Source organism: Eucyclogobius newberryi, unplaced genomic scaffold, assembly GCF_026437365.1.
Source record: "Eucyclogobius newberryi isolate DKJ021-1_F unplaced genomic scaffold, fEucNew1.0.hap1 SCAF_6, whole genome shotgun sequence".
NCBI classification, from domain to species: domain Eukaryota; kingdom Metazoa; phylum Chordata; class Actinopteri; order Gobiiformes; family Gobiidae; genus Eucyclogobius; species Eucyclogobius newberryi.
Window position 1 is genome coordinate 38,276,383 of NW_027316278.1, and position 23,119 is coordinate 38,299,501.

Consider the following 23,119-nt stretch of genomic DNA (forward strand, 5'->3'; position numbering starts at 1 on the left):
ACATTCTCTGCAAACAACAGTGGCGCAAAGGCCTGACCATCAGGCGCTCGCCTTCGAGCCTAATGCATGAGGTCAAATCTTATCCTTGCCTTGAGAAGTATTTAAAACAAATAGATAGGTGTGCAGCGACACAGCATATAAAGTATGATGTAACAGTTCTGTTGAGCCAATGCATGTGCTCCACCAAATATTTCAGAATATACACAAGTGAGGTGGCTACAGGTACATCTTGTATATTTTGAACAAAAGGACAGTTGAAGAGTTCCTGATTACGTTTGCTTTTCACATAATAGTCAATCTACAGCAATTTACACGTCCTCATTCAGCGTTGTCGCTAAGCATCCAAAAGATATGCCTATGCCCATCCATCATCAATGAGAAGGAGCGGAAAAACGGGGCACAGAAAGTACAACACACAATGAAGTCCCCTGAAGGTTTCCATGCCCACATTCTCTCAACTCCGCAGCAGCATGTGCTGTGTGATCTGAAAAGACCTCAAAGGCTTGCCTCACACCACATGGAAACCTTGATGAGCCTGTAAGGTCTATCGCACAGACACAAGATAAGTCAAAAACTACTGACAAATCTGACAAGTCTGACAAATCTGACAAATCTGACAAATCCTTTTTCTTTAGGAGAATACCCAGTAAACGCCCAACCTATAGCATTTGTATGATGCTAAACCTATTTATAAGCATTACTAGTGCCCCTTTTCCATTAGCACCTACTTTGCTCAACTCTATTCAGCCCTGCTTTAGCACATTTCCATTTGGTGCTACCGCCTCAGACCAGGTACACTTTTAGTACCCTCTTCTCCCTTGGGCCAAGTCGAGCAAAGCAGGGACTAAACGTGACGTCCACAGACTATCAGATGTTGATTGGGTAAAAGTGTAACGTTTCTGCAGCAGCAGAAGTTGTCGGAACACTGTTGTGGCATCTGTAAACAAGCTGCGCCTTACACAAGTTTCGTGGCTGAAGGATAATAAACAACTGTTGTGCAAAAGCTAGCGCAGCTGGCATCGGCTGTTTCCTCCGGTCCAGAATAAAGCCACTCATGTCAAGACGACAAATAAAACAAGCGGAACCGTTCTACTTTAGATGCGCGTTCAAACTGTGTATTTAGCCTTTTTTGAATGGGTTGCAATAGGGCAGATAAAAGTTTGGAATGCACAGAAAAACGGCATGAGGTCAAACTCAGTCAATACCAGAGGAGGGTAAACTACAATCAACCCTTAATAAAAAGGTAGATAAGTGTGCAAGCTTAAAGCTCAGCTAACACTGTGTGATTGTGTCATTGTGTCTTTGCCACCCTCATATTTGCAGACAGGTAGGGGGTATAGCTCAGTGGTAGAGCATTTGACTGCAGATAAATAGAATTTGTATTTGTTAAAAGACCAACTGAAATGTTGGCATTCCGCAGACTGCCCTTTCAACTTCATACCAATGTCTCAAGAGGGTGTAAGATGGCATTTAAGATACAGTTCCGCCCCTTTCCTTGACTTGATTTTAGCTATAGCTTTTTTGCACTTGGTAACACTCTGTCATCGTCGTAGTGAGCGTGGTTGATTAAGACATCAAGACAACATCCTCTGCAAACAACAGTGGCGCAAAGGCCTGACAATCAGACGCTCGCCTTCGAGCCTAATGCATGAGGTCAAATCTTATCCTTGCCTTGAGAAGTATTTAAAACAAATAGATAGGTGTGCAGCGACACAGCATATAAAGTATGATGTAACAGTTCTGTTGAGCCAATGCATGTGCTCCACCAAATATTTCAGAATATACACAAGGGCAGAGGTGAGGTGGCTACAGGTACATCTTGTATATTTTGAACAAAAGGACAGTTGAAGAGTTCCTGATTACGTTTGCTTTTCACATAATAGTCAATCTACAGCAATTTACACGTCCTCATTCAGCGTTGTCGCTAAGCATCCAAAAGATATGCCTATGCCCATCCATCATCAATGAGAAGGAGCGGAAAAACGGGGCACAGAAAGTACAACACACAATGAAGTCCCCTGAAGGTTTCCATGCCCACATTCTCTCAACTCCGCAGCAGCATGTGCTGTGTGATCTGAAAAGACCTCAAAGGCTTGCCTCACACCACATGGAAACCTTGATGAGCCTGTAAGGTCTATCGCACAGACACAAGATAAGTCAAAAACTACTGACAAATCTGACAAGTCTGACAAATCTGACAAATCTGACAAATCCTTTTTCTTTAGGAGAATACCCAGTAAACGCCCAACCTATAGCATTTGTATGATGCTAAACCTATTTATAAGCATTACTAGTGCCCCTTTTCCATTAGCACCTACTTTGCTCAACTCTATTCAGCCCTGCTTTAGCACATTTCCATTTGGTGCTACCGCCTCAGACCAGGTACACTTTTAGTACCCTCTTCTCCCTTGGGCCAAGTCGAGCAAAGCAGGGACTAAACGTGACGTCCACAGACTATCAGATGTTGATTGGGTAAAAGTGTAACGTTTCTGCAGCAGCAGAAGTTGTCGGAACACTGTTGTGGCATCTGTAAACAAGCTGCGCCTTACACAAGTTTCGTGGCTGAAGGATAATAAACAACTGTTGTGCAAAAGCTAGCGCAGCTGGCATCGGCTGTTTCCTCCGGTCTAGAATAAAGCCACTCATGTCAAGACGACAAATAAAACAAGCGGAACCGTTCTACTTTAGATGCGCGTTCAAACTGTGTATTTAGCCTTTTTTGAATGGGTTGCAATAGGGCAGATAAAAGTTTGGAATGCACAGAAAAACGGCATGAGGTCAAACTCAGTCAATACCAGAGGAGGGTAAACTACAATCAACCCTTAATAAAAAGGTAGATAAGTGTGCAAGCTTAAAGCTCAGCTAACACTGTGTGATTGTGTCATTGTGTCTTTGCCACCCTCATATTTGCAGACAGGTAGGGGGTATAGCTCAGTGGTAGAGCATTTGACTGCAGATCAAGAGGTCCCCGGTTCAAATCCGGATGCTCACTTTACTTAAATAGAATTTGTATTTGTTAAAAGACCAACTGCAATGTTGGCATTCCGCAGACTGCCCTTTCAACTTCATACCAATGTCTCAAGAGGGTGTAAGATGGCATTTAAGATACAGTTCCGCCCCTTTCCTTGAGTTGATTTTAGCTATAGCTTTTTTGCACTTGGTAACCCTCTGTCATCGTCGTAGTGAGCGTGGTTGATTAAGACATCAAGACAACATTCTCTGCAAACAACAGTGGCGCAAAGGCCTGACCATCAGGCGCTCGCCTTCGAGCCTAATGCATGAGGTCAAATCTTATCCTTGCCTTGAGAAGTATTTAAAACAAATAGATAGGTGTGCAGCGACACAGCATATAAAGTATGATGTAACAGTTCTGTTGAGCCAATGCATGTGCTCCACCAAATATTTCAGAATATACACAAGTGAGGTGGCTACAGGTACATCTTGTATATTTTGAACAAAAGGACAGTTGAAGAGTTCCTGATTACGTTTGCTTTTCACATAATAGTCAATCTACAGCAATTTACACGTCCTCATTCAGCGTTGTCGCTAAGCATCCAAAAGATATGCCTATGCCCATCCATCATCAATGAGAAGGAGCGGAAAAACGGGGCACAGAAAGTACAACACACAATGAAGTCCCCTGAAGGTTTCCATGCCCACATTCTCTCAACTCCGCAGCAGCATGTGCTGTGTGATCTGAAAAGACCTCAAAGGCTTGCCTCACACCACATGGAAACCTTGATGAGCCTGTAAGGTCTATCGCACAGACACAAGATAAGTCAAAAACTACTGACAAATCTGACAAGTCTGACAAATCTGACAAATCTGACAAATCCTTTTTCTTTAGGAGAATACCCAGTAAACGCCCAACCTATAGCATTTGTATGATGCTAAACCTATTTATAAGCATTACTAGTGCCCCTTTTCCATTAGCACCTACTTTGCTCAACTCTATTCAGCCCTGCTTTAGCACATTTCCATTTGGTGCTACCGCCTCAGACCAGGTACACTTTTAGTACCCTCTTCTCCCTTGGGCCAAGTCGAGCAAAGCAGGGACTAAACATGACGTCCACAGACTATCAGATGTTGATTGGGTAAAAGTGTAACGTTTCTGCAGCAGCAGAAGTTGTCGGAACACTGTTGTGGCATCTGTAAACAAGCTGCGCCTTACACAAGTTTCGTGGCTGAAGGATAATAAACAACTGTTGTGCAAAAGCTAGCGCAGCTGGCATCGGCTGTTTCCTCCGGTCCAGAATAAAGCCACTCATGTCAAGACGACAAATAAAACAAGCGGAACCGTTCTACTTTAGATGCGCGTTCAAACTGTGTATTTAGCCTTTTTTGAATGGGTTGCAATAGGGCAGATAAAAGTTTGGAATGCACAGAAAAACGGCATGAGGTCAAACTCAGTCAATACCAGAGGAGGGTAAACTACAATCAACCCTTAATAAAAAGGTAGATAAGTGTGCAAGCTTAAAGCTCAGCTAACACTGTGTGATTGTGTCATTGTGTCTTTGCCACCCTCATATTTGCAGACAGGTAGGGGGTATAGCTCAGTGGTAGAGCATTTGACTGCAGATCAAGAGGTCCCCGGTTCAAATCCGGATTCTCCCTTTACTTAAATAGAATTTGTATTTGTTAAAAGACCAACTGCAATGTTGGTATTCCGCAGACTGCCCTTTCAACTTCATACCAATGTCTCAAGAGGGTGTAAGATGGCATTTAAGATACAGTTCCGCCCCTTTCCTTGACTTGATTTTAGCTATAGCTTTTTTGCACTTGGTAACACTCTGTCATCGTCGTAGTGAGCGTGGTTGATTAAGACATCAAGACAACATCCTCTGCAAACAACAGTGGCGCAAAGGCCTGACAATCAGACGCTCGCCTTCGAGCCTAATGCATGAGGTCAAATCTTATCCTTGCCTTGAGAAGTATTTAAAACAAATAGATAGGTGTGCAGCGACACAGCATATAAAGTATGATGTAACAGTTCTGTTGAGCCAATGCATGTGCTCCACCAAATATTTCAGAATATACACAAGGGCAGAGGTGAGGTGGCTACAGGTACATCTTGTATATTTTGAACAAAAGGACAGTTGAAGAGTTCCTGATTACGTTTGCTTTTCACATAATAGTCAATCTACAGCAATTTACACGTCCTCATTCAGCGTTGTCGCTAAGCATCCAAAAGATATGCCTATGCCCATCCATCATCAATGAGAAGGAGCGGAAAAACGGGGCACAGAAAGTACAACACACAATGAAGTCCCCTGAAGGTTTCCATGCCCACATTCTCTCAACTCCGCAGCAGCATGTGCTGTGTGATCTGAAAAGACCTCAAAGGCTTGCCTCACACCACATGGAAACCTTGATGAGCCTGTAAGGTCTATCGCACAGACACAAGATAAGTCAAAAACTACTGACAAATCTGACAAGTCTGACAAATCTGACAAATCTGACAAATCCTTTTTCTTTAGGAGAATACCCAGTAAACGCCCAACCTATAGCATTTGTATGATGCTAAACCTATTTATAAGCATTACTAGTGCCCCTTTTCCATTAGCACCTACTTTGCTCAACTCTATTCAGCCCTGCTTTAGCACATTTCCATTTGGTGCTACCGCCTCAGACCAGGTACACTTTTAGTACCCTCTTCTCCCTTGGGCCAAGTCGAGCAAAGCAGGGACTAAACGTGACGTCCACAGACTATCAGATGTTGATTGGGTAAAAGTGTAACGTTTCTGCAGCAGCAGAAGTTGTCGGAACACTGTTGTGGCATCTGTAAACAAGCTGCGCCTTACACAAGTTTCGTGGCTGAAGGATAATAAACAACTGTTGTGCAAAAGCTAGCGCAGCTGGCATCGGCTGTTTCCTCCGGTCTAGAATAAAGCCACTCATGTCAAGACGACAAATAAAACAAGCGGAACCGTTCTACTTTAGATGCGCGTTCAAACTGTGTATTTAGCCTTTTTTGAATGGGTTGCAATAGGGCAGATAAAAGTTTGGAATGCACAGAAAAACGGCATGAGGTCAAACTCAGTCAATACCAGAGGAGGGTAAACTACAATCAACCCTTAATAAAAAGGTAGATAAGTGTGCAAGCTTAAAGCTCAGCTAACACTGTGTGATTGTGTCATTGTGTCTTTGCCACCCTCATATTTGCAGACAGGTAGGGGGTATAGCTCAGTGGTAGAGCATTTGACTGCAGATCAAGAGGTCCCCGGTTCAAATCCGGATGCTCACTTTACTTAAATAGAATTTGTATTTGTTAAAAGACCAACTGCAATGTTGGCATTCCGCAGACTGCCCTTTCAACTTCATACCAATGTCTCAAGAGGGTGTAAGATGGCATTTAAGATACAGTTCCGCCCCTTTCCTTGAGTTGATTTTAGCTATAGCTTTTTTGCACTTGGTAACCCTCTGTCATCGTCGTAGTGAGCGTGGTTGATTAAGACATCAAGACAACATTCTCTGCAAACAACAGTGGCGCAAAGGCCTGACCATCAGGCGCTCGCCTTCGAGCCTAATGCATGAGGTCAAATCTTATCCTTGCCTTGAGAAGTATTTAAAACAAATAGATAGGTGTGCAGCGACACAGCATATAAAGTATGATGTAACAGTTCTGTTGAGCCAATGCATGTGCTCCACCAAATATTTCAGAATATACACAAGTGAGGTGGCTACAGGTACATCTTGTATATTTTGAACAAAAGGACAGTTGAAGAGTTCCTGATTACGTTTGCTTTTCACATAATAGTCAATCTACAGCAATTTACACGTCCTCATTCAGCGTTGTCGCTAAGCATCCAAAAGATATGCCTATGCCCATCCATCATCAATGAGAAGGAGCGGAAAAACGGGGCACAGAAAGTACAACACACAATGAAGTCCCCTGAAGGTTTCCATGCCCACATTCTCTCAACTCCGCAGCAGCATGTGCTGTGTGATCTGAAAAGACCTCAAAGGCTTGCCTCACACCACATGGAAACCTTGATGAGCCTGTAAGGTCTATCGCACAGACACAAGATAAGTCAAAAACTACTGACAAATCTGACAAGTCTGACAAATCTGACAAATCTGACAAATCCTTTTTCTTTAGGAGAATACCCAGTAAACGCCCAACCTATAGCATTTGTATGATGCTAAACCTATTTATAAGCATTACTAGTGCCCCTTTTCCATTAGCACCTACTTTGCTCAACTCTATTCAGCCCTGCTTTAGCACATTTCCATTTGGTGCTACCGCCTCAGACCAGGTACACTTTTAGTACCCTCTTCTCCCTTGGGCCAAGTCGAGCAAAGCAGGGACTAAACATGACGTCCACAGACTATCAGATGTTGATTGGGTAAAAGTGTAACGTTTCTGCAGCAGCAGAAGTTGTCGGAACACTGTTGTGGCATCTGTAAACAAGCTGCGCCTTACACAAGTTTCGTGGCTGAAGGATAATAAACAACTGTTGTGCAAAAGCTAGCGCAGCTGGCATCGGCTGTTTCCTCCGGTCCAGAATAAAGCCACTCATGTCAAGACGACAAATAAAACAAGCGGAACCGTTCTACTTTAGATGCGCGTTCAAACTGTGTATTTAGCCTTTTTTGAATGGGTTGCAATAGGGCAGATAAAAGTTTGGAATGCACAGAAAAACGGCATGAGGTCAAACTCAGTCAATACCAGAGGAGGGTAAACTACAATCAACCCTTAATAAAAAGGTAGATAAGTGTGCAAGCTTAAAGCTCAGCTAACACTGTGTGATTGTGTCATTGTGTCTTTGCCACCCTCATATTTGCAGACAGGTAGGGGGTATAGCTCAGTGGTAGAGCATTTGACTGCAGATCAAGAGGTCCCCGGTTCAAATCCGGATTCTCCCTTTACTTAAATAGAATTTGTATTTGTTAAAAGACCAACTGCAATGTTGGTATTCCGCAGACTGCCCTTTCAACTTCATACCAATGTCTCAAGAGGGTGTAAGATGGCATTTAAGATACAGTTCCGCCCCTTTCCTTGACTTGATTTTAGCTATAGCTTTTTTGCACTTGGTAACACTCTGTCATCGTCGTAGTGAGCGTGGTTGATTAAGACATCAAGACAACATCCTCTGCAAACAACAGTGGCGCAAAGGCCTGACAATCAGACGCTCGCCTTCGAGCCTAATGCATGAGGTCAAATCTTATCCTTGCCTTGAGAAGTATTTAAAACAAATAGATAGGTGTGCAGCGACACAGCATATAAAGTATGATGTAACAGTTCTGTTGAGCCAATGCATGTGCTCCACCAAATATTTCAGAATATACACAAGGGCAGAGGTGAGGTGGCTACAGGTACATCTTGTATATTTTGAACAAAAGGACAGTTGAAGAGTTCCTGATTACGTTTGCTTTTCACATAATAGTCAATCTACAGCAATTTACACGTCCTCATTCAGCGTTGTCGCTAAGCATCCAAAAGATATGCCTATGCCCATCCATCATCAATGAGAAGGAGCGGAAAAACGGGGCACAGAAAGTACAACACACAATGAAGTCCCCTGAAGGTTTCCATGCCCACATTCTCTCAACTCCGCAGCAGCATGTGCTGTGTGATCTGAAAAGACCTCAAAGGCTTGCCTCACACCACATGGAAACCTTGATGAGCCTGTAAGGTCTATCGCACAGACACAAGATAAGTCAAAAACTACTGACAAATCTGACAAGTCTGACAAATCTGACAAATCTGACAAATCCTTTTTCTTTAGGAGAATACCCAGTAAACGCCCAACCTATAGCATTTGTATGATGCTAAACCTATTTATAAGCATTACTAGTGCCCCTTTTCCATTAGCACCTACTTTGCTCAACTCTATTCAGCCCTGCTTTAGCACATTTCCATTTGGTGCTACCGCCTCAGACCAGGTACACTTTTAGTACCCTCTTCTCCCTTGGGCCAAGTCGAGCAAAGCAGGGACTAAACGTGACGTCCACAGACTATCAGATGTTGATTGGGTAAAAGTGTAACGTTTCTGCAGCAGCAGAAGTTGTCGGAACACTGTTGTGGCATCTGTAAACAAGCTGCGCCTTACACAAGTTTCGTGGCTGAAGGATAATAAACAACTGTTGTGCAAAAGCTAGCGCAGCTGGCATCGGCTGTTTCCTCCGGTCTAGAATAAAGCCACTCATGTCAAGACGACAAATAAAACAAGCGGAACCGTTCTACTTTAGATGCACGTTCAAACTGTGTATTTAGCCTTTTTTGAATGGGTTGCAATAGGGCAGATAAAAGTTTGGAATGCACAGAAAAACGGCATGAGGTCAAACTCAGTCAATACCAGAGGAGGGTAAACTACAATCAACCCTTAATAAAAAGGTAGATAAGTGTGCAAGCTTAAAGCTCAGCTAACACTGTGTGATTGTGTCATTGTGTCTTTGCCACCCTCATATTTGCAGACAGGTAGGGGGTATAGCTCAGTGGTAGAGCATTTGACTGCAGATAAATAGAATTTGTATTTGTTAAAAGACCAACTGAAATGTTGGCATTCCGCAGACTGCCCTTTCAACTTCATACCAATGTCTCAAGAGGGTGTAAGATGGCATTTAAGATACAGTTCCGCCCCTTTCCTTGACTTGATTTTAGCTATAGCTTTTTTGCACTTGGTAACACTCTGTCATCGTCGTAGTGAGCGTGGTTGATTAAGACATCAAGACAACATCCTCTGCAAACAACAGTGGCGCAAAGGCCTGACAATCAGACGCTCGCCTTCGAGCCTAATGCATGAGGTCAAATCTTATCCTTGCCTTGAGAAGTATTTAAAACAAATAGATAGGTGTGCAGCGACACAGCATATAAAGTATGATGTAACAGTTCTGTTGAGCCAATGCATGTGCTCCACCAAATATTTCAGAATATACACAAGGGCAGAGGTGAGGTGGCTACAGGTACATCTTGTATATTTTGAACAAAAGGACAGTTGAAGAGTTCCTGATTACGTTTGCTTTTCACATAATAGTCAATCTACAGCAATTTACACGTCCTCATTCAGCGTTGTCGCTAAGCATCCAAAAGATATGCCTATGCCCATCCATCATCAATGAGAAGGAGCGGAAAAACGGGGCACAGAAAGTACAACACACAATGAAGTCCCCTGAAGGTTTCCATGCCCACATTCTCTCAACTCCGCAGCAGCATGTGCTGTGTGATCTGAAAAGACCTCAAAGGCTTGCCTCACACCACATGGAAACCTTGATGAGCCTGTAAGGTCTATCGCACAGACACAAGATAAGTCAAAAACTACTGACAAATCTGACAAGTCTGACAAATCTGACAAATCTGACAAATCCTTTTTCTTTAGGAGAATACCCAGTAAACGCCCAACCTATAGCATTTGTATGATGCTAAACCTATTTATAAGCATTACTAGTGCCCCTTTTCCATTAGCACCTACTTTGCTCAACTCTATTCAGCCCTGCTTTAGCACATTTCCATTTGGTGCTACCGCCTCAGACCAGGTACACTTTTAGTACCCTCTTCTCCCTTGGGCCAAGTCGAGCAAAGCAGGGACTAAACGTGACGTCCACAGACTATCAGATGTTGATTGGGTAAAAGTGTAACGTTTCTGCAGCAGCAGAAGTTGTCGGAACACTGTTGTGGCATCTGTAAACAAGCTGCGCCTTACACAAGTTTCGTGGCTGAAGGATAATAAACAACTGTTGTGCAAAAGCTAGCGCAGCTGGCATCGGCTGTTTCCTCCGGTCTAGAATAAAGCCACTCATGTCAAGACGACAAATAAAACAAGCGGAACCGTTCTACTTTAGATGCGCGTTCAAACTGTGTATTTAGCCTTTTTTGAATGGGTTGCAATAGGGCAGATAAAAGTTTGGAATGCACAGAAAAACGGCATGAGGTCAAACTCAGTCAATACCAGAGGAGGGTAAACTACAATCAACCCTTAATAAAAAGGTAGATAAGTGTGCAAGCTTAAAGCTCAGCTAACACTGTGTGATTGTGTCATTGTGTCTTTGCCACCCTCATATTTGCAGACAGGTAGGGGGTATAGCTCAGTGGTAGAGCATTTGACTGCAGATCAAGAGGTCCCCGGTTCAAATCCGGATGCTCACTTTACTTAAATAGAATTTGTATTTGTTAAAAGACCAACTGCAATGTTGGCATTCCGCAGACTGCCCTTTCAACTTCATACCAATGTCTCAAGAGGGTGTAAGATGGCATTTAAGATACAGTTCCGCCCCTTTCCTCGAGTTGATTTTAGCTATAGCTTTTTTGCACTTGGTAACCCTCTGTCATCGTCGTAGTGAGCGTGGTTGATTAAGACATCAAGACAACATTCTCTGCAAACAACAGTGGCGCAAAGGCCTGACCATCAGGCGCTCGCCTTCGAGCCTAATGCATGAGGTCAAATCTTATCCTTGCCTTGAGAAGTATTTAAAACAAATAGATAGGTGTGCAGCGACACAGCATATAAAGTATGATGTAACAGTTCTGTTGAGCCAATGCATGTGCTCCACCAAATATTTCAGAATATACACAAGTGAGGTGGCTACAGGTACATCTTGTATATTTTGAACAAAAGGACAGTTGAAGAGTTCCTGATTACGTTTGCTTTTCACATAATAGTCAATCTACAGCAATTTACACGTCCTCATTCAGCGTTGTCGCTAAGCATCCAAAAGATATGCCTATGCCCATCCATCATCAATGAGAAGGAGCGGAAAAACGGGGCACAGAAAGTACAACACACAATGAAGTCCCCTGAAGGTTTCCATGCCCACATTCTCTCAACTCCGCAGCAGCATGTGCTGTGTGATCTGAAAAGACCTCAAAGACTTGCCTCACACCACATGGAAACCTTGATGAGCCTGTAAGGTCTATCGCACAGACACAAGATAAGTCAAAAACTACTGACAAATCTGACAAGTCTGACAAATCTGACAAATCTGACAAATCCTTTTTCTTTAGGAGAATACCCAGTAAACGCCCAACCTATAGCATTTGTATGATGCTAAACCTATTTATAAGCATTACTAGTGCCCCTTTTCCATTAGCACCTACTTTGCTCAACTCTATTCAGCCCTGCTTTAGCACATTTCCATTTGGTGCTACCGCCTCAGACCAGGTACACTTTTAGTACCCTCTTCTCCCTTGGGCCAAGTCGAGCAAAGCAGGGACTAAACGTGACGTCCACAGACTATCAGATGTTGATTGGGTAAAAGTGTAACGTTTCTGCAGCAGCAGAAGTTGTCGGAACACTGTTGTGGCATCTGTAAACAAGCTGCGCCTTACACAAGTTTCGTGGCTGAAGGATAATAAACAACTGTTGTGCAAAAGCTAGCGCAGCTGGCATCGGCTGTTTCCTCCGGTCTAGAATAAAGCCACTCATGTCAAGACGACAAATAAAACAAGCGGAACCGTTCTACTTTAGATGCGCGTTCAAACTGTGTATTTAGCCTTTTTTGAATGGGTTGCAATAGGGCAGATAAAAGTTTGGAATGCACAGAAAAACGGCATGAGGTCAAACTCAGTCAATACCAGAGGAGGGTAAACTACAATCAACCCTTAATAAAAAGGTAGATAAGTGTGCAAGCTTAAAGCTCAGCTAACACTGTGTGATTGTGTCATTGTGTCTTTGCCACCCTCATATTTGCAGACAGGTAGGGGGTATAGCTCAGTGGTAGAGCATTTGACTGCAGATCAAGAGGTCCCCGGTTCAAATCCGGATGCTCACTTTACTTAAATAGAATTTGTATTTGTTAAAAGACCAACTGCAATGTTGGCATTCCGCAGACTGCCCTTTCAACTTCATACCAATGTCTCAAGAGGGTGTAAGATGGCATTTAAGATACAGTTCCGCCCCTTTCCTCGAGTTGATTTTAGCTATAGCTTTTTTGCACTTGGTAACCCTCTGTCATCGTCGTAGTGAGCGTGGTTGATTAAGACATCAAGACAACATTCTCTGCAAACAACAGTGGCGCAAAGGCCTGACCATCAGGCGCTCGCCTTCGAGCCTAATGCATGAGGTCAAATCTTATCCTTGCCTTGAGAAGTATTTAAAACAAATAGATAGCTGTGCAGCGACACAGCATATAAAGTATGATGTAACAGTTCTGTTGAGCCAATGCATGTGCTCCACCAAATATTTCAGAATATACACAAGTGAGGTGGCTACAGGTACATCTTGTATATTTTGAACAAAAGGACAGTTGAAGAGTTCCTGATTACGTTTGCTTTTCACATAATAGTCAATCTACAGCAATTTACACGTCCTCATTCAGCGTTGTCGCTAAGCATCCAAAAGATATGCCTATGCCCATCCATCATCAATGAGAAGGAGCGGAAAAACGGGGCACAGAAAGTACAACACACAATGAAGTCCCCTGAAGGTTTCCATGCCCACATTCTCTCAACTCCGCAGCAGCATGTGCTGTGTGATCTGAAAAGACCTCAAAGGCTTGCCTCACACCACATGGAAACCTTGATGAGCCTGTAAGGTCTATCGCACAGACACAAGATAAGTCAAAAACTACTGACAAATCTGACAAGTCTGACAAATCTGACAAATCTGACAAATCCTTTTTCTTTAGGAGAATACCCAGTAAACGCCCAACCTATAGCATTTGTATGATGCTAAACCTATTTATAAGCATTACTAGTGCCCCTTTTCCATTAGCACCTACTTTGCTCAACTCTATTCAGCCCTGCTTTAGCACATTTCCATTTGGTGCTACCGCCTCAGACCAGGTACACTTTTAGTACCCTCTTCTCCCTTGGGCCAAGTCGAGCAAAGCAGGGACTAAACGTGACGTCCACAGACTATCAGATGTTGATTGGGTAAAAGTGTAACGTTTCTGCAGCAGCAGAAGTTGTCGGAACACTGTTGTGGCATCTGTAAACAAGCTGCGCCTTACACAAGTTTCGTGGCTGAAGGATAATAAACAACTGTTGTGCAAAAGCTAGCGCAGCTGGCATCGGCTGTTTCCTCCGGTCCAGAATAAAGCCACTCATGTCAAGACGACAAATAAAACAAGCGGAACCGTTCTACTTTAGATGCGCGTTCAAACTGTGTATTTAGCCTTTTTTGAATGGGTTGCAATAGGGCAGATAAAAGTTTGGAATGCACAGAAAAACGGCATGAGGTCAAACTCAGTCAATACCAGAGGAGGGTAAACTACAATCAACCCTTAATAAAAAGGTAGATAAGTGTGCAAGCTTAAAGCTCAGCTAACACTGTGTGATTGTGTCATTGTGTCTTTGCCACCCTCATATTTGCAGACAGGTAGGGGGTATAGCTCAGTGGTAGAGCATTTGACTGCAGATCAAGAGGTCCCCGGTTCAAATCCGGATGCTCACTTTACTTAAATAGAATTTGTATTTGTTAAAAGACCAACTGCAATGTTGGCATTCCGCAGACTGCCCTTTCAACTTCATACCAATGTCTCAAGAGGGTGTAAGATGGCATTTAAGATACAGTTCCGCCCCTTTCCTTGAGTTGATTTTAGCTATAGCTTTTTTGCACTTGGTAACCCTCTGTCATCGTCGTAGTGAGCGTGGTTGATTAAGACATCAAGACAACATTCTCTGCAAACAACAGTGGCGCAAAGGCCTGACCATCAGGCGCTCGCCTTCGAGCCTAATGCATGAGGTCAAATCTTATCCTTGCCTTGAGAAGTATTTAAAACAAATAGATAGGTGTGCAGCGACACAGCATATAAAGTATGATGTAACAGTTCTGTTGAGCCAATGCATGTGCTCCACCAAATATTTCAGAATATACACAAGTGAGGTGGCTACAGGTACATCTTGTATATTTTGAACAAAAGGACAGTTGAAGAGTTCCTGATTACGTTTGCTTTTCACATAATAGTCAATCTACAGCAATTTACACGTCCTCATTCAGCGTTGTCGCTAAGCATCCAAAAGATATGCCTATGCCCATCCATCATCAATGAGAAGGAGCGGAAAAACGGGGCACAGAAAGTACAACACACAATGAAGTCCCCTGAAGGTTTCCATGCCCACATTCTCTCAACTCCGCAGCAGCATGTGCTGTGTGATCTGAAAAGACCTCAAAGGCTTGCCTCACACCACATGGAAACCTTGATGAGCCTGTAAGGTCTATCGCACAGACACAAGATAAGTCAAAAACTACTGACAAATCTGACAAGTCTGACAAATCTGACAAATCTGACAAATCCTTTTTCTTTAGGAGAATACCCAGTAAACGCCCAACCTATAGCATTTGTATGATGCTAAACCTATTTATAAGCATTACTAGTGCCCCTTTTCCATTAGCACCTACTTTGCTCAACTCTATTCAGCCCTGCTTTAGCACATTTCCATTTGGTGCTACCGCCTCAGACCAGGTACACTTTTAGTACCCTCTTCTCCCTTGGGCCAAGTCGAGCAAAGCAGGGACTAAACGTGACGTCCACAGACTATCAGATGTTGATTGGGTAAAAGTGTAACGTTTCTGCAGCAGCAGAAGTTGTCGGAACACTGTTGTGGCATCTGTAAACAAGCTGCGCCTTACACAAGTTTCGTGGCTGAAGGATAATAAACAACTGTTGTGCAAAAGCTAGCGCAGCTGGCATCGGCTGTTTCCTCCGGTCCAGAATAAAGCCACTCATGTCAAGACGACAAATAAAACAAGCGGAACCGTTCTACTTTAGATGCGCGTTCAAACTGTGTATTTAGCCTTTTTTGAATGGGTTGCAATAGGGCAGATAAAAGTTTGGAATGCACAGAAAAACGGCATGAGGTCAAACTCAGTCAATACCAGAGGAGGGTAAACTACAATCAACCCTTAATAAAAAGGTAGATAAGTGTGCAAGCTTAAAGCTCAGCTAACACTGTGTGATTGTGTCATTGTGTCTTTGCCACCCTCATATTTGCCGACAGGTAGGGGGTATATCTCAGTGGTAGAGCATTTGACTGCAGATCAAGAGGTCCCCGGTTCAAATCCGGATGCTCCCTTTACTTAAATAGAATTTGTATTTGTTAAAAGACCAACTGCAATGTTGGTATTCCGCAGACTGCCCTTTCAACTTCATACCAATGTCTCAAGAGGGTGTAAGATGGCATTTAAGATACAGTTCCGCCCCTTTCCTTGACTTGATTTTAGCTATAGCTTTTTTGCACTTGGTAACACTCTGTCATCGTCGTAGTGAGCGTGGTTGATTAAGACATCAAGACAACATCCTCTGCAAACAACAGTGGCGCAAAGGCCTGACCATCAGGCGCTCGCCTTCGAGCCTAATGCATGAGGTCAAATCTTATCCTTGCCTTGAGAAGTATTTAAAACAAATAGATAGGTGTGCAGAGACACAGCATAAAAAGTATGATGTAACAGTTCTGTTGAGCCAATGCATGTGCTCCACCAAATATTTCAGAATATACACAAGTGAGGTGGCTACAGGTACATCTTGTATATTTTGAACAAAAGGACAGTTGAAGAGTTCCTGATTACGTTTGCTTTTCACATAATAGTCAATCTACAGCAATTTACACGTCCTCATTCAGCGTTGTCGCTAAGCATCCAAAAGATATGCCTATGCCCATCCATCATCAATGAGAAGGAGCGGAAAAACGGGGCACAGAAAGTACAACACACAATGAAGTCCCCTGAAGGTTTCCATGCCCACATTCTCTCAACTCCGCAGCAGCATGTGCTGTGTGATCTGAAAAGACCTCAAAGGCTTGCCTCACACCACATGGAAACCTTGATGAGCCTGTAAGGTCTATCGCACAGACACAAGATAAGTCAAAAACTACTGACAAATCTGACAAGTCTGACAAATCTGACAAATCTGACAAATCCTTTTTCTTTAGGAGAATACCCAGTAAACGCCCAACCTATAGCATTTGTATGATGCTAAACCTATTTATAAGCATTACTAGTGCCCCTTTTCCATTAGCACCTACTTTGCTCAACTCTATTCAGCCCTGCTTTAGCACATTTCCATTTGGTGCTACCGCCTCAGACCAGGTACACTTTTAGTACCCTCTTCTCCCTTGGGCCAAGTCGAGCAAAGCAGGGACTAAACGTGACGTCCACAGACTATCAGATGTTGATTGGGTAAAAGTGTAACGTTTCTGCAGCAGCAGAAGTTGTCGGAACACTGTTGTGGCATCTGTAAACAAGCTGCGCCTTACACAAGTTTCGTGGCTGAAGGATAATAAACAACTGTTGTGCAAAAGCTAGCGCAGCTGGCATCGGCTGTTTCCTCCGGTCCAGAATAAAGCCACTCATGTCAAGACGACAAATAAAACAAGCGGAACCGTTCTACTTTAGATGCGCGTTCAAACTGTGTATTTAGCCTTTTTTGAATGGGTTGCAATAGGGCAGATAAAAGTTTGGAATGCACAGAAAAACGGCATGAGGTCAAACTCAGTCAATACCAGAGGAGGGTAAACTACAATCAACCCTTAATAAAAAGGTAGATAAGTGTGCAAGCTTAAAGCTCAGCTAACACTGTGTGATTGTGTCATTGTGTCTTTGCCACCCTCATATTTGCAGACAGGTAGGGGGTATAGCTCAGTGGTAGAGCATTTGACTGCAGATCAAGAGGTCCCCGGTTCAAATCCGGAGGCTCCCTTTACTTAAATAGAATTTGTATTTGTTAAAAGACCAACTGCAATGTTGGTATTCCGCAGACTGCCCTTTCAACTTCATACCAATGTCTCAAGAGGGTGTAAGATGGCATTTAAGATACAGTTCCGCCCCTTTCCTTGACTTGATTTTAGCTATAGCTTTTTTGCACTTGGTAACACTCTGTCATCGTCGTAGTGAGCGTGGTTGATTAAGACATCAAGACAACATCCTCTGCAAACAACAGTGGCGCAAAGGCCTGACCATCAGGCGCTCGCCTTCGAGCCTAATGCATGAGGTCAAATCTTATCCTTGCCTTGAGAAGTATTTAAAACAAATAGATAGGTGTGCAGAGACACAGCATAAAAAGTATGATGTAACAGTTCTGTTGAGCCAATGCATGTGCTCCACCAAATATTTCAGAATATACACAAGTGAGGTGGCTACAGGTACATCTTGTATATTTTGAACAAAAGGACAGTTGAAGAGTTCCTGATTACGTTTGCTTTTCACATAATAGTCAATCTACAGCAATTTACACGTCCTCATTCAGCGTTGTCGCTAAGCATCCAAAAGATATGCCTATGCCCATCCATCATCAATGAGAAGGAGCGGAAAAACGGGGCACAGAAAGTACAACACACAATGAAGTCCCCTGAAGGTTTCCATGCCCACATTCTCTCAACTCCGCAGCAGCATGTGCTGTGTCATCTGAAAAGACCTCAAAGGCTTGCCTCACACCACATGGAAACCTTGATGAGCCTGTAAGGTCTATCGCACAGACACAAGATAAGTCAAAAACTACTGACAAATCTGACAAGTCTGACAAATCTGACAAATCTGACAAATCCTTTTTCTTTAGGAGAATACCCAGTAAACGCCCAACCTATAGCATTTGTATGATGCTAAACCTATTTATAAGCATTACTAGTGCCCCTTTTCCATTAGCACCTACTTTGCTCAACTCTATTCAGCCCTGCTTTAGCACATTTCCATTTGGTGCTACCGCCTCAGACCAGGTACACTTTTAGTACCCTCTTCTCCCTTGGGCCAAGTCGAGCAAAGCAGGGACTAAACGTGACGTCCACAGACTATCAGATGTTGATTGGGTAAAAGTGTAACGTTTCTGCAGCAGCAGAAGTTGTCGGAACACTGTTGTGGCATCTGTAAACAAGCTGCGCCTTACACAAGTTTCGTGGCTGAAGGATAATAAACAACTGTTGTGCAAAAGCTAGCGCAGCTGGCATCGGCTGTTTCCTCCGGTCCAGAATAAAGCCACTCATGTCAAGACGACAAATAAAACAAGCGGAACCGTTCTACTTTAGATGCGCGTTCAAACTGTGTATTTAGCCTTTTTTGAATGGGTTGCAATAGGGCAGATAAAAGTTTGGAATGCACAGAAAAACGGCATGAGGTCAAACTCAGTCAATACCAGAGGAGGGTAAACTACAATCAACCCTTAATAAAAAGGTAGATAAGTGTGCAAGCTTAAAGCTCAGCTAACACTGTGTGATTGTGTCATTGTGTCTTTGCCACCCTCATAGTTGCAGACAGGTAGGGGGTATAGCTCAGTGGTAGAGCATTTGACTGCAGATCAAGAGGTCCCCGGTTCAAATCCGGATGCTCCCTTTACTTAAATAGAATTTGTATTTGTTAAAAGACCAACTGCAATGTTGGTATTCCGCAGACTGCCCTTTCAACTTCATACCAATGTCTCAAGAGGGTGTAAGATGGCATTTAAGATACAGTTCCGCCCCTTTCCTTGACTTGATTTTAGCTATAGCTTTTTTGCACTTGGTAACACTCTGTCATCGTCGTAGTGAGCGTGGTTGATTAAGACATCAAGACAACATCCTCTGCAAACAACAGTGGCGCAAAGGCCTGACCATCAGGCGCTCGCCTTCGAGCCTAATGCATGAGGTCAAATCTTATCCTTGCCTTGAGAAGTATTTAAAACAAATAGATAGGTGTGCAGAGACACAGCATAAAAAGTATGATGTAACAGTTCTGTTGAGCCAATGCATGTGCTCCACCAAATATTTCAGAATATACACAAGTGAGGTGGCTACAGGTACATCTTGTATATTTTGAACAAAAGGACAGTTGAAGAGTTCCTGATTACGTTTGCTTTTCACATAATAGTCAATCTACAGCAATTTACACGTCCTCATTCAGCGTTGTCGCTAAGCATCCAAAAGATATGCCTATGCCCATCCATCATCAATGAGAAGGAGCGGAAAAACGGGGCACAGAAAGTACAACACACAATGAAGTCCCCTGAAGGTTTCCATGCCCACATTCTCTCAACTCCGCAGCAGCATGTGCTGTGTGATCTGAAAAGACCTCAAAGGCTTGCCTCACACCACATGGAAACCTTGATGAGCCTGTAAGGTCTATCGCACAGACACAAGATAAGTCAAAAACTACTGACAAATCTGACAAGTCTGACAAATCTGACAAATCTGACAAATCCTTTTTCTTTAGGAGAATACCCAGTAAACGCCCAACCTATAGCATTTGTATGATGCTAAACCTATTTATAAGCATTACTAGTGCCCCTTTTTCCATTAGCACCTACTTTGCTCAACTCTATTCAGCCCTGCTTTAGCACATTTCCATTTGGTGCTACCGCCTCAGACCAGGTACACTTTTAGTACCCTCTTCTCCCTTGGGCCAAGTCGAGCAAAGCAGGGACTAAACGTGACGTCCACAGACTATCAGATGTTGATTGGGTAAAAGTGTAACGTTTCTGCAGCAGCAGAAGTTGTCGGAACACTGTTGTGGCATCTGTAAACAAGCTGCGCCTTACACAAGTTTCGTGGCTGAAGGATAATAAACAACTGTTGTGCAAAAGCTAGCGCAGCTGGCATCGGCTGTTTCCTCCGGTCCAGAATAAAGCCACTCATGTCAAGACGACAAATAAAACAAGCGGAACCGTTCTACTTTAGATGCGCGTTCAAACTGTGTATTTAGCCTTTTTTGAATGGGTTGCAATAGGGCAGATAAAAGTTTGGAATGCACAGAAAAACGGCATGAGGTCAAACTCAGTCAATACCAGAGGAGGGTAAACTACAATCAACCCTTAATAAAAAGGTAGATAAGTGTGCAAGCTTAAAGCGCAGCTAACACTGTGTGATTGTGTCATTGTGTCTTTGCCACCCTCATATTGAAGACAGGTAGGGGGTATAGCTCAGTGGTAGAGCATTTGACTGCAGATCAAGAGGTCCCCGGTTCAAATCCGGCTGCTCCCTTTACTTAAATAGAATTTGTATTTGTTAAAAGACCAACTGCAATGTTGGCATTCCGCAGACTGCCCTTTCAACTTCATACCAATGTCTCAAGAGGGTGTAAGATGGCATTTAAGATACAGTTCCGCCCCTTTCCTTGAGTTGATTTTAGCTATAGCTTTTTTGCACTTGGTAACACTCTGTCATCGTCGTAGTGAGCGTGGTTGATTAAGACATCAAGACAACATCCTCTGCAAACAACAGTGGCGCAAAGGCCTGACCATCAGGCGCTCGCCTTCGAGCCTAATGCATGAGGTCAAATCTTATCCTTGCCTTGAGAAGTATTTAAAACAAATAGATAGGTGTGCAGAGACACAGCATAAAAAGTATGATGTAACAGTTCTGTTGAGCCAATGCATGTGCTCCACCAAATATTTCAGAATATACACAAGTGAGGTGGCTACAGGTACATCTTGTATATTTTGAACAAAAGGACAGTTGAAGAGTTCCTGATTACGTTTGCTTTTCACATAATAGTCAATCTACAGCAATTTACACGTCCTCATTCAGCGTTGTCGCTAAGCATCCAAAAGATATGCCTATGCCCATCCATCATCAATGAGAAGGAGCGGAAAAACGGGGCACAGAAAGTACAACACACAATGAAGTCCCCTGAAGGTTTCCATGCCCACATTCTCTCAACTCCGCAGCAGCATGTGCTGTGTGATCTGAAAAGACCTCAAAGGCTTGCCTCACACCACATGGAAACCTTGATGAGCCTGTAAGGTCTATCGCACAGACACAAGATAAGTCAAAAACTACTGACAAATCTGACAAATCTGACAAATCCTTTTTCTTTAGGAGAATACCCAGTAAACGCCCAACCTATAGCATTTGTATGATGCTAAACCTATTTATAAGCATTACTAGTGCCCCTTTTCCATTAGCACCTACTTTGCTCAACTCTATTCAGCCCTGCTTTAGCACATTTCCATTTGGTGCTACCGCCTCAGACCAGGTACACTTTTAGTACCCTCTTCTCCCTTGGGCCAAGTCGAGCAAAGCAGGGACTAAACGTGACGTCCACAGACTATCAGATGTTGATTGGGTAAAAGTGTAACGTTTCTGCAGCAGCAGAAGTTGTCGGAACACTGTTGTGGCATCTGTAAACAAGCTGCGCCTTACACAAGTTTCGTGGCTGAAGGATAATAAACAACTGTTGTGCAAAAGCTAGCGCAGCTGGCATCGGCTGTTTCCTCCGGTCCAGAATAAAGCCACTCATGTCAAGACGACAAATAAAACAAGCGGAACCGTTCTACTTTAGATGCGCGTTCAAACTGTGTATTTAGCCTTTTTTGAATGGGTTGCAATAGGGCAGATAAAAGTTTGGAATGCACAGAAAAACGGCATGAGGTCAAACTCAGTCAATACCAGAGGAGGGTAAACTACAATCAACCCTTAATAAAAAGGTAGATAAGTGTGCAAGCTTAAAGCTCAGCTAACACTGTGTGATTGTGTCATTGTGTCTTTGCCACCCTCATATTCGCAGACAGGTAGGGGGTATAGCTCAGTGGTAGAGCATTTGACTGCAGATCAAGAGGTCCCCGGTTCAAATCCGGATGCTCCCTTTACTTAAATAGAATTTGTATTTGTTAAAAGACCAACTGCAATGTTGGCATTCCGCAGACTGCCCTTTCAACTTCATACCAATGTCTCAAGAGGGTGTAAGATGGCATTTAAGATACAGTTCCGCCCCTTTCCTTGACTTGATTTTAGCTATAGCTTTTTTGCACTTGGTAACACTCTGTCATCGTCGTAGTGAGCGTGGTTGATTAAGACATCAAGACAACATCCTCTGCAAACAACAGTGGCGCAAAGGCCTGACCATCAGGCGCTCGCCTTCGAGCCTAATGCATGAGGTCAAATCTTATCCTTGCCTTGAGAAGTATTTAAAACAAATAGATAGGTGTGCAGAGACACAGCATAAAAAGTATGATGTAACAGTTCTGTTGAGCCAATGCATGTGCTCCACCAAATATTTCAGAATATACACAAGTGAGGTGGCTACAGGTACATCTTGTATATTTTGAACAAAAGGACAGTTGAAGAGTTCCTGATTACGTTTGCTTTTCACATAATAGTCAATCTACAGCAATTTACACGTCCTCATTCAGCGTTGTCGCTAAGCATCCAAAAGATATGCCTATGCCCATCCATCATCAATGAGAAGGAGCGGAAAAACGGGGCACAGAAAGTACAACACACAATGAAGTCCCCTGAAGGTTTCCATGCCCACATTCTCTCAACTCCGCAGCAGCATGTGCT

At 43.2% G+C, this 23,119-nt stretch overlaps 12 non-coding genes across 12 annotated transcripts; all 12 read left to right on the plus strand.

Moving 5' to 3' along the window:
• The first annotated feature begins 2,920 nt into the window (after window positions 1-2,920).
• trnac-gca (transfer RNA cysteine (anticodon GCA)) lies at window positions 2,921-2,992 on the plus strand. The gene has a single exon. It is a non-coding gene; the product is annotated as a tRNA-Cys (tRNA).
• A 1,550-nt stretch (window positions 2,993-4,542) lies between these two features.
• Window positions 4,543-4,614, plus strand: trnac-gca (transfer RNA cysteine (anticodon GCA)). The gene has a single exon. It is a non-coding gene; the product is annotated as a tRNA-Cys (tRNA).
• Window positions 4,615-6,172: 1,558 nt separating this feature from the next.
• On the plus strand, window positions 6,173-6,244 carry trnac-gca (transfer RNA cysteine (anticodon GCA)). The gene has a single exon. It is a non-coding gene; the product is annotated as a tRNA-Cys (tRNA).
• A 1,550-nt stretch (window positions 6,245-7,794) lies between these two features.
• trnac-gca (transfer RNA cysteine (anticodon GCA)) lies at window positions 7,795-7,866 on the plus strand. The gene has a single exon. It is a non-coding gene; the product is annotated as a tRNA-Cys (tRNA).
• Window positions 7,867-11,014: 3,148 nt separating this feature from the next.
• On the plus strand, window positions 11,015-11,086 carry trnac-gca (transfer RNA cysteine (anticodon GCA)). Its single transcript has one exon. It is a non-coding gene; the product is annotated as a tRNA-Cys (tRNA).
• A 1,550-nt stretch (window positions 11,087-12,636) lies between these two features.
• trnac-gca (transfer RNA cysteine (anticodon GCA)) lies at window positions 12,637-12,708 on the plus strand. Its single transcript has one exon. It is a non-coding gene; the product is annotated as a tRNA-Cys (tRNA).
• Window positions 12,709-14,258: 1,550 nt separating this feature from the next.
• On the plus strand, window positions 14,259-14,330 carry trnac-gca (transfer RNA cysteine (anticodon GCA)). The gene has a single exon. It is a non-coding gene; the product is annotated as a tRNA-Cys (tRNA).
• Window positions 14,331-15,880: 1,550 nt separating this feature from the next.
• trnac-gca (transfer RNA cysteine (anticodon GCA)) lies at window positions 15,881-15,952 on the plus strand. Its single transcript has one exon. It is a non-coding gene; the product is annotated as a tRNA-Cys (tRNA).
• A 1,550-nt stretch (window positions 15,953-17,502) lies between these two features.
• On the plus strand, window positions 17,503-17,574 carry trnac-gca (transfer RNA cysteine (anticodon GCA)). Its single transcript has one exon. It is a non-coding gene; the product is annotated as a tRNA-Cys (tRNA).
• Window positions 17,575-19,124: 1,550 nt separating this feature from the next.
• trnac-gca (transfer RNA cysteine (anticodon GCA)) lies at window positions 19,125-19,196 on the plus strand. The gene has a single exon. It is a non-coding gene; the product is annotated as a tRNA-Cys (tRNA).
• A 1,550-nt stretch (window positions 19,197-20,746) lies between these two features.
• trnac-gca (transfer RNA cysteine (anticodon GCA)) lies at window positions 20,747-20,818 on the plus strand. Its single transcript has one exon. It is a non-coding gene; the product is annotated as a tRNA-Cys (tRNA).
• Window positions 20,819-22,350: 1,532 nt separating this feature from the next.
• On the plus strand, window positions 22,351-22,422 carry trnac-gca (transfer RNA cysteine (anticodon GCA)). The gene has a single exon. It is a non-coding gene; the product is annotated as a tRNA-Cys (tRNA).
• The last annotated feature ends 697 nt before the right edge of the window (window positions 22,423-23,119 follow it).